The sequence below is a fragment of the Malaclemys terrapin genome, chromosome 10 (assembly GCF_027887155.1).
Source record: "Malaclemys terrapin pileata isolate rMalTer1 chromosome 10, rMalTer1.hap1, whole genome shotgun sequence".
Taxonomy (NCBI): domain Eukaryota; kingdom Metazoa; phylum Chordata; order Testudines; family Emydidae; genus Malaclemys; species Malaclemys terrapin.
The window spans coordinates 56,139,715-56,153,656 of record NC_071514.1 but is presented as its reverse complement, the minus strand read 5'-3'; the positions used below and the strand labels follow the sequence as shown (position 1 = coordinate 56,153,656).

At 46.5% G+C, this 13,942-nt stretch overlaps 2 protein-coding genes across 7 annotated transcripts in view; one reads left to right on the top strand and one right to left on the bottom strand.

Moving 5' to 3' along the window:
* Positions 1-2,293, top strand: part of MPG (N-methylpurine DNA glycosylase) — a 67,836-nt gene extending 65,543 nt beyond the window's left edge. Inside the window, exon 5 of the mRNA XM_054042209.1 lies at positions 248-2,293. The gene's annotated coding sequence lies outside the window, so the exon portion shown is untranslated. The remainder of the gene's footprint in view (positions 1-247) is intronic.
* The window catches only part of NPRL3 (NPR3 like, GATOR1 complex subunit), a 121,247-nt gene that overhangs the window by 5,741 nt on the left and 101,564 nt on the right, over positions 1-13,942 (bottom strand). The gene's annotated exons all lie outside the window — the stretch shown is intronic.

Sequence of the window (13,942 nt, the reverse complement as noted above, 5' to 3'; positions counted from 1 at the left end):
TGCTCCTTTCACCCCCATGGCGGCCTACAAAAGGTTAATCCGGCCCTGATTCACCCAAAATACCACTCTCATCTCATTGCCCCTAGTGAACTATCGGGGAGGAATAGCTGTGTAACAATACGCCCTCCTGCACATTCCAGATCCTTGGCTGTCCCTTATGAGTCATCCCCTCCAGCCCTGAGTCATTTGTGTTTCTCTGCTGCAAATTCTTTACAGTTTGTTGTCTTTGTTCTATTGCCCTCTGCAGGTGCCCAGTGCTGAATGCTGCAATCTCACCAGTCACATAAAGAGGAACTAGCATCGCCCTTGTCCCTGAGATGAAGCCTGTGTCTGAGGAGGCACAATTAAACTGGCTTCTATTCCAGCTTATCACATTGCAAACTCATCTCTACTTTGATGTTCATCTTCATCCCTTAAGCAGGCATGCTTACATAAAACATAATTAAAAACAAGTTTCCTTATATCCGCTAAACAGAGATTGCCAAAAAGAAAATGTCATCAATCTGATTTACCTTCCCACTATTTATGCTCTGCAATCACTTTTTGCATTCTTTCTTGTCGGGCAATGAAACTAGATTAGTTAATTTCACTTTCAATTTCACCCTGAGGTGCTGGCCAGTACTTGAGTGTTTGGGGTGCTAGCACAGCAGTTGAAAATTTGTTAAAAAATATTGTTCCCTTGACATTTTTTAAAAAACATGGTAACATGTTTATTGGTCCTGGGGTTTTTTAAGGCTCAATTTAAACAAGTCCTAACTGTAGAGCCAACTTGCTCAGATAGTGTGGCATAAGCTTCATCCAGTATCACTACTCCAATATTTCTCCCTCCCTCTGCCTGCATGAGCTTCCAATTATTTCCCCCTACAACTGCTAGCTACATTCTTCCAAGCTGAACCACACTATGTCTAATCATGGCAGAGCTCTTTGTATTATCTTTCTGCACTGCAGTTTGGAAGCACTCCTAACTGGCATCAAAGTAGTAAAAAAAATAGACAACTTATTAAATGATCTATTTTACTACCTCCCCATCTCCTGCCAGTGCAATACTGCTTACTGCAGTGGGCAGTATTCCCATCAGTATATATAAAATAGCTTCTTGGGCACAAGTGATTACGACGGGATTGTCAATGATGCAGCCAAAGCAGGAATGTTCAATACACACATTCATTCTGCATTTGGAAAGAATCATGGAAAGGCAGGGTTGGAAGGGAGCTCAAGAGGCCATCTTGTCCATTTCTCTTTCCCCCCACATTGAGGCTGGATTAAGCAAACCTAGACCATCCCTGACAGATATCTGTCTAACCAATTCTTTAAAAACCTCCAATGTTGGGGTTTCCACAACCTCTCTAGGTAGCTTGTTCCAGTGCTCAACTCCTTAGAGTTAGAAAGTTTTTCCTAATAACCAACCTAAATCTCCCTTGCTGCAAACTAAGTTGATTATTTCTTGTCCAACCCTCAGTGGACATGGAGAACAATTGATCACCGTCCTCTTTAACAACCTTCTACATATTTGAAGACTTATGTCCCCCCTCAGCCTTCTCTTCTCTAGACTGAAACCATCCCTCATATTTTCTAAACTACTTATTTTTGTTGCTCTCCCCTGGACTCGAGTTTGTTCACATATTTCTGAAAGTGTGGCACCCAAAACTGGACCCAGTACTCCAGCTAGGGCCTCACCAGTACAGAAGAGACTAAAACAATGATCTCCCGTGTCTTACGTATGACACTCCTGTGAATACATCCCAGAATGACATTTGCCTCTTTTGCAATTGGATGATGTTTTCATATCAGATAATGATGAAATACTTTCCATTCCAATAGTAGTTATGGAGGATGTTAACCAGTATCAACTAAAGTTAAATATTTTTATAAATCAGCAAGTCCAAATAAGTCACATCAAAAAGAGTTTTAAAAGAATTAGCCAAAGAGCTTTCTGGACAGTTGATGGTAATACTTAATACATTTCGGAATAATGAGGAAGTTCCAGAGGACTATAGAGAAGCTGATGTTATTATGGTATTGAAAAACAAAAACAGGATAACTCAGGTCATTTATAGGCTTGTTAGCCTGATGTTATTCTTGGGGAAAGAAAGAAAAATAAAAAATAGCTAATATGGAGCATAATTAATACCAATCAACATGGTTTTATGGAAAAAAATGTCAAACCTAATGTTGTTTGATGAAATTACAAGGTTGGTTGATAAAGGTAATTACTGACATAATATATTTGGAGTTCTGTAAGGAGTCTGAATACTTCACAATATTTTTATTAAAACATTAATATGATATTAAATCAATATAGCTCATATTCTGGGGAATCATCCATGGGGGGTGGTTTTGGGGGAGGAGGGGTCCTGCAGGGATCAGCTCTCAGTCCGATGCTATTCATTATTTTAATCAATGAACTGAAAGAAAATATAAAACCATTGCTAATGAAGTTTGCAGATGATGAAAAGACTGGTGGGGTGGTAAATAATGAGGACAACAGGTCACAGATACAGAGCAGGATCATACATTTATGAACAAAGAATGCAGGCCACACTTGTAAGATGGAGTAAAGTATCCTGGAAAGCAGCAGTACTGGAAGAGTTATGATAGAAACCAAACTCCACACAGTGTAATGTGATGCTGCAGCTAAGACAGCAAATGTGATCCCTGGATATAAAAAAAAGGAATATCAAGTAAAAGTAGAGAGCTGGCATTACCATTGTATGCAGCATTGGTGAGACCTTTACTGGATACTGCGCCAGTTCTGTGTCCACATTTTAAAAAGAATGTTGAAACATGGGAAAGGGTTTAAAAGAAAAAGCCACAAGAATGATTTGAAGTCTAGAAAACATACCTGACAGTGAGAGATGTAAGCAGCTCTATTTGTTTAAAGAAGAACAGGAGTACTTGTGGCACCTTAGAGACTAACACATTTATTAGAGCATAAGCTTTCGTGGACTACAGCCCACTTCTTCGGATGCATATAGAATGGAACATATAATGAGGAGATATATATACACACATACAGAGAGCATAAACAGGTGGGAGTTGTCTTACCAACTCTGAGAGGCCAATTAATTAAGAGAAAGAAAAAAAAAAAACAAAAAAAAAACTTTTGAAGTGATAATCAAGCTAGCCGAGTACAGACAGTGTGATAAGAAGTGTGAGAGTACTTACAAGGGGAGATAGAGTCAACGTTTGTAATGGCTCAGCCATTCCCAGTCCTTATTCAAACCGGAGTTGATTGTGTCTAGTTTGCATATCAATTCTAGCTCTGCAGTCTCTCTTTGGAGTCTGTTTTTGAAGTTTTTCTGTTGTAATATAGCCACCCGCAGGTCTGTCACTGAGTGACCAGACAGGTTAAAGTGTTCTCCCACTGGTTTTTGAGTATTTTGATTCCTGATGTCAGATTTGTGTCCATTAATTCTTTTGCGTAGAGACTGTCCGGTTTGGCCAATGTACATGGCAGAGGGGCATTGCTGGCACATGATGGCATATATCACATTGGTAGATGTGCAGGTGAACGAGCCCCTGATGGTATGGCTGATGTGATTAGGTCCTATGATGATGTCACTTGAATAGATATGTGGACAGAGTTGGCATCGGGGTTTGTTACAAGGATAGGTTCCTGGGTTAGTGGTTTTGTTCAGTGATGTGTGGTTGCTGGTGAGTATTTGCTTTAGGTTGGGGGGTTGTCTGTAAGCGAGGACAGGTCTGTCTCCCAAGATCTGTGAGAGTAAAGGATCATCTTTCAGGATAGGTTGTAGATCTCTGATGATGCGCTGGAGAGGTTTTAGTTGGGGGCTGAAGGTGACAGCTAGTGGTGTTCTGTTATTTTCTTTGTTGGGCCTGTCTTGTAGGAGGTGACTTCTGGGTACTCGTCTGGCTCTGTCAATCTGTTTTTTCACTTCAGCAGGTGGGTATTGTAGTTTTAAGAATGCTTGATAGAGATCTTGTAGGTGCTTGTCTCTATCCGAGGGATTGGAGCAAATGCGGTTATATCTTAGAGCTTGGCTGTAGACAATGGATCGTGTGGTGTGTCCTGGATGGAAGCTGGAGGCATGTAGGTAAGTGTAGCGGTCAGTAGGTTTCCGGTATAGGGTGGTATTGATGTGACCATCGCTTATTAGCACAGTAGTGTCCAGGAAATGGACCGCTTGTGTGGATTGATCTAGGCTGAGGTTGATGGTGGGATGGAAATTATTGAAATCATGGTGAAATTCCTCAAGGGCTTCTTTTCCATGGGTCCAGATGATGAAGATGTCATCAATGTAGCGCAAGTAGAGTAGGGGCGTTAGGGGACGAGAGCTAAGGAAGCGTTGTTCTAAGTCAGCCATAAAAATGTTGGCATATTGTGGGGCCATGCGGGTACCCATAGCAGTGCCGCTGACTTGAAGGTATATATTGTCCCCAAATGTGAAATAGTTGTGGGTGAGGACAAAATCACAAAGTTCAGCCACCAGGTTAGCTGTGACATTATCAGGGATACTGTTCCTGATAGCTTGTAGTCCATCTTTGTGTGGAATATTGGTGTAGAGGGCTTCTACGTCCATAGTGGCCAGGATGGTGTTTTCTGGAAGATCACCAATGGATTGTAGTTTCCTCAGGAAGTCAGTGGTGTCTCGAAGATAGCTGGGAGTGCTGGTAGCGTAGGGTCTTAGGACAGAGTCTACATAACCAGACAAGCCTGATGTTAGGGTGCCAATGCCTGAGATGATGGGGCGTCCAGGATATCCAGGTTTATGGATCTTGGGTAGCAAATAGAATACCCCTGGTCGGGGTTCTAGGCATGTGTCTGTACGGATTTGTTCCTGTGCTTTGTCAGGGAGTTTTTTTAGCAGATGGTGTAGTTTCTTTAGGTAATCCTCAGTGGGATCAGAGGATAATGGCCTGTAGAATGTGGTGTTAGAGAGCTGTCTAGCAGCCTCCTGGTCATATTCCAATTTATTCATGATGACGACAGCACCTCCTTTGTCAGCCTTTTTGATTATGATGTCAGGGTTGTTTCTGAGGCTGTAGATGGCGTTGTGTTCAGCATGGCTGAGGTTATGTGGCAAGTGATGTTGCTTTTCCACAATTTCAGCCTTTGCACGTCGACGGAAGCAATCTATGTAGAAATCCAGTCTGTTGTTTCGACTGTCCGGAGGAGTCCATGCAGAATCCTTTTTTTTGTAGTGCTGGTAGGGAGGATTCTGTGGGTTAGTATGCTGTTCAGAGGTATGTTGGAAATATTCTTTGAGTCGGAGACGTCGAAAGTAGGATTCTAGGTCACCGCAGAACTGTATCATATTCATGGGTCTGGAGGGACAAAAGGAGAGGCCCCGAGATAGGACAGACTCTTCTGCTGGGCTAAGAGTATAGCTGGAAAGATTAACAATATTGCTGGGTGGGTTAAGGGAACTACTGTTGTGGCTGCTTGTGGCATGTAGCAGTTTAGATAGTTTAGTGTCCTTTTTCCTTTGTAGAGAGGCAAAGTTTGTCTTGTAAATGGCTTGCCTAGTTTTTGTAAAGTCTATCCATGAGGAAGTTTGTGTGGACGGTTGGTTTCTTATGAGAGTATCCAGTTCTGAGAGCTCATTCTTAATCTTTCCCTGTTTGCTGTATAGGATGCTGATCAGGTGGTTTCGCAGTTTCTTTGAGAGTGTGTGACACAGTCTCTCAGCATAGTCTGTGTGATATGTAGATTGTAATGGATTTTTTACCTTTAGTCCTTTTGGTATGATGTCCATCTGCTTGCATTTGGAAAGGAAGATGATGTCTGTCTGTATCTGTGCGAGTTTTTTCATGAGGTTGATGGATTTCCATTCCATACGGCTAAATGCAGTGCCTTGCATAATGACAAGTTTCAGAGTAACAGCCGTGTTAGTCTGTATCCGCAAAAAGAAGAACAGGAGTACTTGTGGCACCTTAGAGACTAACAAATTTATTAGAGCATAAGCTTTCGTGGACTACAGCCCACTTCTTCGGATGCATATAGAATGGAACATATAATGAGGAGATATATATACACACATACAGAGAGCATAAACAGGTGGGAGTTGTCTTACCAACTCTGAGAGGCCAATTAATTAAGAGAAAGAAAAAAAAAAAAAAAAAAAACTTTTGAAGTGATAATCAAGCTAGCCGAGTACAGACAGTGTGATAAGAAGTGTGAGAGTACTTACAAGGGGAGATAGAGTCAACGTTTGTAATGGCTCAGCCATTCCCAGTCCTTATTCAAACCGGAGTTGATTGTGTCTAGTTTGCATATCAATTCTAGCTCTGCAGTCTCTCTTTGGAGTCTGTTTTTGAAGTTTTTCTGTTGTAATATAGCCACCCGCAGGTCTGTCTATTTGTTTAGCTTGCCAAAGAGGGGGGGAAAAGAAGTGACTAGATCACAGTCTAAGCCCTGGTCTACACTACGAGGTTAGGTCAAATTTAGTCGCGTTAGGTCAATTTTATAAGCAATGCGTTTACACAACCAACCCCGTTCCATCGACCTAAAGGGCTCTTAAAATCAACTGCTTTACTCCTCCCCTGGCGAGGGGAGTAGCGCTAAAATCAACCTTGCTGGGTCAAATTTGGGGTAGTGCAGATGCAATTCGACGGTATTGGCCTCTGGGGGCTCTCTCAGAGTGCTCCAATGTGACCGCTCTGGACAGCACTTTCAGTTCCGATGCACTAGCTAGATACACAGGAAAAGCCCTGGGAAATTTTGAATTTTATTTCCTGTTTGGTCAGCGTGGCGAGCTCAGCAGCACAGGTGACCATGCAGTTCCCCCAGAATCGCAAATGAGCTCTAGCATGGACCGAACAGGAAACACTGGATCTGATTGCTGTATGGGGAGAAGAATCTGTGCAGGCTGAACTCCAATCAAAAAGAAGAAATGCTAAAAATCGCACAGGGCATGGTGGACAGAGGCTACAACAGGGAGACACAGCAGTGCTGCATGAAAGTTAAGGCGCTCAGGCAAGCCTACCAAAAGACAATTGCTCCAGGTCAGAGACCCATACATGCCGCTTCTATGATCAGCTGCATGGCATTCTAGGGGGGACCTTACCAGTACCCCACCACTATCTGCAAAGGGGTAGTCTCACGCAACAGGGCGGAGGATTTTGTGGAGGAGGAGGAGGAGAATGCGCAGCAGGCAAACGGTGAATCCGTTCTCCCCTGCAGCCAGGACCTTTTCATCACCCTGGAGCCAATACCCTCCCAAAGCAGGATCCCCGACCTTGAAGCTGGAGAAGGCACCACTGGTGAGTGCACATTTGTAACTACAGTACAGGGTTTAAAAGCAATTGTGTTTAATGTTTGATTTGCCCTGAAGAACTGGGACGCATTCGTGGCCAGTACAGCTACTCGAAAAGTCTGTTAATGTGTCTGGGGATGGAGTGGGAATCCTCCAGGGACATCTCCTTGAAGCTCTCCTGGAGGCACTCTGAAAGCTTTTGCAGAAGGTTTCTGGGGAGGGGTGCCCTATTTCATCCTCCACGGTAGGACACTTTACCACGCCAAGCCAGTAGCAAGTAGTCTGGAATCATTGCAGCACAAAGCATGGCAGCAAATGGTCCTGGGTTTTGGTCGCATTCAAGCAACATTCGGTCTATATCTTTCTGTGTTAGCCTCAGGAGCGTGATATCATTGATGGTAACCTGGTTGAAATAGGGGAATTTTTGTAAGGAACAGTAAAAGGACCCCGTTCATGGTGGACTGTTTGCACTTGGCTAAAAGGAATCATCCTCGAGAATAGCCATGCGGTGGGGGGAGAGGTGAAGGGATCATCCCAGAGAATAGCCACGCAGTGGGGAGGTGTGTGCTGCATATCCACCCGAAAACTTCAGCCCCTCCTTTTAAATGGCAAACCCAATCTGCATTGGTTGCTATGGGAAAGGAGGGCGCTGCAGTTTGAAACCATTCCCACATGTTATGAAGGCAGAAGAAGCCAACCCCGCGTATCCTTTATCTTATCATGGCTGCCTGGAAACCAAATTCTGTTGCCCAGCTGTGTGTGATGTGTCACCATACCGGCAGGCACTCAATATAAAAGGCAAAATGCGACCTTGTACTTCAAGCACATGTACTGTCTGCTTTAAATTGCTTCACTGTGAAAGAATCTCCCTTCTGTTCTAAGAAATGTATCATCTTAAATTTTACTCTCCCTTTTTATCCCCCTGCAGGAGGAAATGTTTCTACGCCACCCCCTGTCATTTCCGTCCCTGAGATTATTGCAGATTAGAAGGCGGAAAAAAAAAAAACACACTCGCGATTACATGTTTTCCAAGCTCATGCAGTCCTCCCGCACTAATAGGGCACAGCTGAATGCATGGAGGCAGCAGTGGCAGAGGCCAGGAAAGCATTAAGTGAGCACGATGAGAAGAGGCAGGAGGCAATGCTGGGGGTGGAGGGGGCGGGAGAGGCTCCGGGCACCCAGCCACTCAACTCCAGGGGATGGCCCAAGCAACAGAAGGCTGTCATTCAAACAGTTTTGATTTGTAGTGTTGCTACAATAAGCAATGTGACCTTGTCCTTCCCTCCTCCCCTACCCCATCCAGGCTACCTTGTCCTTTATCTCTTTTTTTTTTTTCCTAAATTAATAAAGAAAGAATGCATGGTTTCAAAACAGTAGTTCTTTATTTCGAAGGGGGGAGGGTGGTTGGCTTACAGGGGATTAAAATCAACAAAGGGGGCAGGTTTGCATCAAGGAGAAACACACACAACTGGCCAGTCATGAAACTGGTTTTCAAAGCCTCTCTGATGCGCAGCGCGCCTAGCTGTGCTCTTTTAATCGCCCTGGTGTCTGGCTGCTCAAAATCGGCTGCTGGGTGGGTATACAAGTACTCATGCCCTTTAGTGGGTACAAAGTACTTACATTCAGCCTTTTTAGAGATGGGGGCTAATGAGGCTGGTGTTTGCCACAGGGCATTTGAAATCTTAGCCACCCCTTTGTGGAAAGGCAAGGCCACCCTTCCCGGTGCAGATGAGGACATGTTAAACAGGGAGTCCGAGGGCTCCTCCATCTCCTCTGCTGCCACCCTCTTTAAAAGTTCTTGGTGAGAGTCCTCCTGCAGGACGGAGGGGGGCAGGGCCGCAATCGCCTCCTCTGGGCGGGGCAAAGAGGCCGGTGCTCTGGGTGTCAGCCGGCACTGGCGGGTCCACCACCTGGTTGGACTCCAGGCACGGTGCCGAGGACGTACGCCCCACTGACTCCTTTCTCGGGGGTCTGGATTGGGAGGCCGACGGTGCTTCCGAAACTCCGGCCACCAAGCGAGTTCCCACCGGGGGCTGCGCCGGAGGCCAGGGTGCCCACTGGTACCATTCAGCCGGCCATGACCCTCGGTGCCACTGCACCTGCTGTGGCACCGGCAGGACCGGCTGTCTGGGTTGGCTGGCCTGGCCCATCGAAGGACGGCTGTGGATGGAGACCCGGCTGGCATACAATCCGCTGCCGTCCCTGGACTGGGAGGAGTGGCGGTGCCTGGATCTACGACGGCCACAGGACCGTGATCTCGACGTGGCGGACTGGTACCGACGGTAATAGCTGCTCCGCGAACGGCCTCGACGGGCGGACCCACGATGGTCAGACGCCTGGCGCTGCGATGTCTTGACGGAGATTTGGAGCGGGAGTCCGAGCAGGAATGGCATCGATGATCATGCTATGACCGACTGCGGTACCTTCTCCGAGATGAGGACCGACGGTGATGCCTGCCACGGTCCCATCAATGTTCACTCCTTGAGGACGAGCGGTACTGCGAGTCCCAGCTGGCCGGAACCCAGCCAGACAGTCTGGTCGGCGTTGAGTGCGATCCACCTGGACTCTGCCCTGAATGGTCACTGGGCGGCAATTGGCGTCGGGAACGTTCCCTTGACCAAGACTGGGCTGGAGGCGGCTGCAGAGATCCCAGCGGCGGCTTGCCTCTGGAATGCGGGGCCAACATCAGCAGCGCTCCAGGCACTGGCCTGGACAGGACGTCCTGGGCCGCCTGGAGGGCTTCAGGCATGGAAGGCATCCGGACATCTGGAGAGGCCTGGGGCCTGGTGGGGATCAAGGACTGCCCGACATGGGCCTAGCCTCTGTCCCAGATTTCCCTCTGTGCTGCTGCAAAGAGGGAGTCTTCTTGGCCCTCTTGGCATGCCCCGTGGAAGGGGAGCAGTGCTTGGTTAAGCCAAGGTGGTCTTTTGCCACATTTTCTATCTTTCCTAACCAGCAGAATAGCTTGCTTTTGGGCCCTTAATAGTGTCCCTTTGAAAAACTGCCAACTCTCCTCAGTTGTTTTTCCCCTCAGTCTTGATTCCCATGGGACCTTACCTATCAGCTCTCTGAGCTTACCAAAATCTGCCTTCCTGAAATCCATTGTCTCTATTTTGCTGTTCTCCTTTCTACCCTTCCTTAGAATTGCAAACTCTATGATTTCATGACCACTTTCACCCAAGCTGCCTTCTACTTTCAAATTCTCAACGAGAATTCTCCCTATTTGTTAAAATCAAGTCTAGAACAGCTTCCCCCCAGTAGCTTTTTCAACCTTCTGAAATAAAAAGTTGTCTGCAATGCAGTCCAATAATTTGTTGGATAGTCTGTGCCCCGCTGTGTTATTTTCCCAACATATATCCGGATAGTTGAAGTCCATCAGCACCAAATCTTGGGCTTTGGATGATTTTGTTAGTTGTTTAAAAAAAGCCTCATCCACCTCTTCCACCTGGTTAGGTGGCCTGTAGTAGACTCCTAGCATGACATCACTCTTGTTTTTTTACCCCTTTTAGCCTAACCCAGAGACTCTCAACACTTCCATCTCCTATGTCCATCTCTACCTCAGTCCAAGGGTACGCCTATACTTACTTCCTGGTCCGGATGTAAGCGATCAATCTTCTGGGATTGATTTATCGCATCTTGTCTAGACGCGATAAATCGATCCCGGAAGTGCTTGCCGTCGACGCCTGTACTCCAGCTCAGCGAGAGGAGTACGCGGCATCGACGGGGGAGCCTGCCTGCCACGTCTGGACCCGCGGTAAGTTTGGACTAAGGTACTTCGAATTCAGCTACGTTATTAACGTAGCTGAATTTGCGTGCCTTAGTCCGAAGTGGGGGGTTAGTGTGGACCAGGCCTAAGTGTGTACATTTTTAATACCTCCTCCCTTTTTCCCCTGTCTATCCTTCCTGAGCAAGCTGTACCCATCCACACCAACATTCCAATCATGTGCATTATCCCACCAAGTTTCAGTGATGCCAACAATGTCATAGTTGTATTTATTTATTAGCACTTCAGGTTCTTCCTGCTTATTGCCCAAACTTCTCGCATTTGTATATAGGCATCTAAGATACTGGTTTGATCTTTCCTCCCAGTTTTGTCCTGACCCTCCTTTCTCTCTGCCAATATAGCCCACACTCTCTCTCGTTTCCGACCCATCTCCCAGGTCTCCATGTTCCCAACTTACCTGTAGGCTTTGCTCACCTGTCCCCGTCGAACCTAGTTTAAAGCCCTCCTCACTAGGTTAGCCAGTCTGTGTCCCTTTCTCTTTTGGTCCGAGGCTTAAACAACTTGCAAATCTTGCACCTTTCACTGATATGGGTTTCTCCCAAGCACCGCAAACAGTCCGTGTGCGGGTCACTTCTTGGCACAGAATGCCTGCAAGAGCCGCACGACTTAAACCCCGGGGCGCAGGGCATGCCCTGGCCTGGGCTCACTGACTAACTAAACAGCTAACGAACTACAGGTACTAACACTGAACGAACGAACAGTTCTGGGGACAAACTACAGCAACGCTGGAGCAGAGCAGTTCCGACGCACCTTCACTGGCGGCAAGAAGGAACTGAGGGTGGGGGGAGTGCGCAGATCCCTTTATACCACCCCAGGCAGGCGCCACTCCAGGGGTTGCGGGGGGCGCTCCCCCCTACGGGTACTGCTAGGGGAAAAACTTCCAGCACCAGTGCACATGGCGAGCATGCACACCTATTGTGGAATACACATGATCCATCACTCGACGAAGTAGTAAGTCCCTTCTTGCAGCTACTCGAACAGTCCGGAGTGCCTAAAGATGCGAGTGTCATGCACCTTTCCTGGCCATCCCACACTGATGTCGGTGAAATGTCCCTTGTGATCCATCAGTGCTTGCAGCACCATTGAGAAGTACCCCTTGCGGTTTATGTACTGGTTGGCAAGGTGGTCCAGTGCCAAGATAGGGATATGCGTTCTGTCTATCACCCCACCACAGTTAGGGAATCCCACGGCAGCAAAGCCATCCACTATGACCTGCACATTTCCCAGAGTAACTACCCTTGATAGCAGAAGGTCAGTGACTGCATTGGCTACTTGGATCATAGCAGCCCTCACAGTAGATTTGCCCACTCCAAATTGATTCCTGACTGACCGGTAGCAGTCAGGTGCTGCAAGCTTCCACAGGGCTCTCGCCACTTGCTTCTCAACTGTCAGGGCAGCTCTCATCTTGGTATTCCTGCACTTCAAGGTGGGGAAAAGCAACTCAAAAAGTTTCAGGAGAGTGGCTTTACACATGTGAAAGTTTCGCAGCCACTGGGAATCATCCCATACCTGCAACACTATGCGGTCCCACCAGCCTGTGCTTGTTTGCTGGTCCCAGAATCGGCGTTCCACTATACCAACCTGCCCCACTGCCACCATGATGTCCCAATTGCCACAGCCAGTGCTTTCAGGAATGTCTGTGTCCATGTCCTCCTCACAATTGTCCTCATGCTGGCGTCTCCTAGCCAGTTTTGCACATACTGCAGTATAATGTGCAAGGTGTTTACAATGCTCACAAACAGCAGCGGTGAGCTGAGCGGACTGCATGCTTGCCGTGCTATGGCATCTGCACAGGTAACCCAAGAAAAAAGGCGCGAAACGATTGTCTACCGTTGCTTTCACGAAGGAAGGGAGGGGAGATTGACGACATGTACCCAAAACCACCCGCAACATGTTTTTGCCCCATCAGGCATTGGGAGCTTAACCCAGAATTCCAAAGGGCAGCAGAGACTGCGGGAACTGTAGGATAGCTACCCACAGTGCACTGCTCCGTGAGTCAATGCTAGCCATGGTATTGAGAACGCACTCCGCCGACTTAATGCGCTTAGTGTGGACATACACAATTGACTTCTATAAAATCGACCTAATTTCATAGTGTAGACATACCCTATAAGTACTTACTCAGCAAGAAGATTTCTGAAACTAGAGGACTCTATTCTAGCCAAAAAAAGGCAGAACAAGATCCAATGGCGGGAAGCTGAAGCTACACAAATTCAAACTGGATACAAGGTGTGAATTTTTAGCAATGAGGGTAACTAGCTATTGAAACAAATTACCAAAGGATGTGATGGATTCTCCATCACTTGATGTTTTTTAAATCAAGACTCTTTCCAAAAGATATGCTCTAGCTCAACAGTAAATTCTGGGGTTCATGTAGGAATCACTGGTTGAAATTCTGGCTTGTTGCGTAAGAAGTCAGACCAGATTACGATAATGGTCCTTCCTGGCTTAAATTCTCAGAAAGGTACTGATATTTAGTTAGTCGTTCTCCTTTTTTGCTGCCCTCATCTACCCTGCAAAGCTCAGATTCTACTGTAGATTCTATTTTAAATTTCCTCACTGTTCTTTATTTCCATATGTAAGTACGTAGCACTCCTAGTGTTATCCACACACATTCAGAGCCTAAAACTCTCAGATTCCTATACACGTGCCTGCCGACAGCTCACACCTGCTAAAGCATGTTGCAGCCTCTCCTGGAGAAGAGGAAAGTGATTAAATGGAGTATCTGAATGCCTTCTAGTAGTGCATTCAGCAACGTAGCTACACATCTGTCATGTTTGTTTTTTCACCCTCTCCCCAGGGGGAGAACAGTATGCAGTGGAGTGTCTTGTTTTGGTAAGGTAGCTATGTGTTTATATTACAGAAGGCAAGATCAAAGAAATGGAGCAGAACATGATGAGGTTTGTGATTATCCTTAGTTCCTGGGGGAGTTTATTCCACA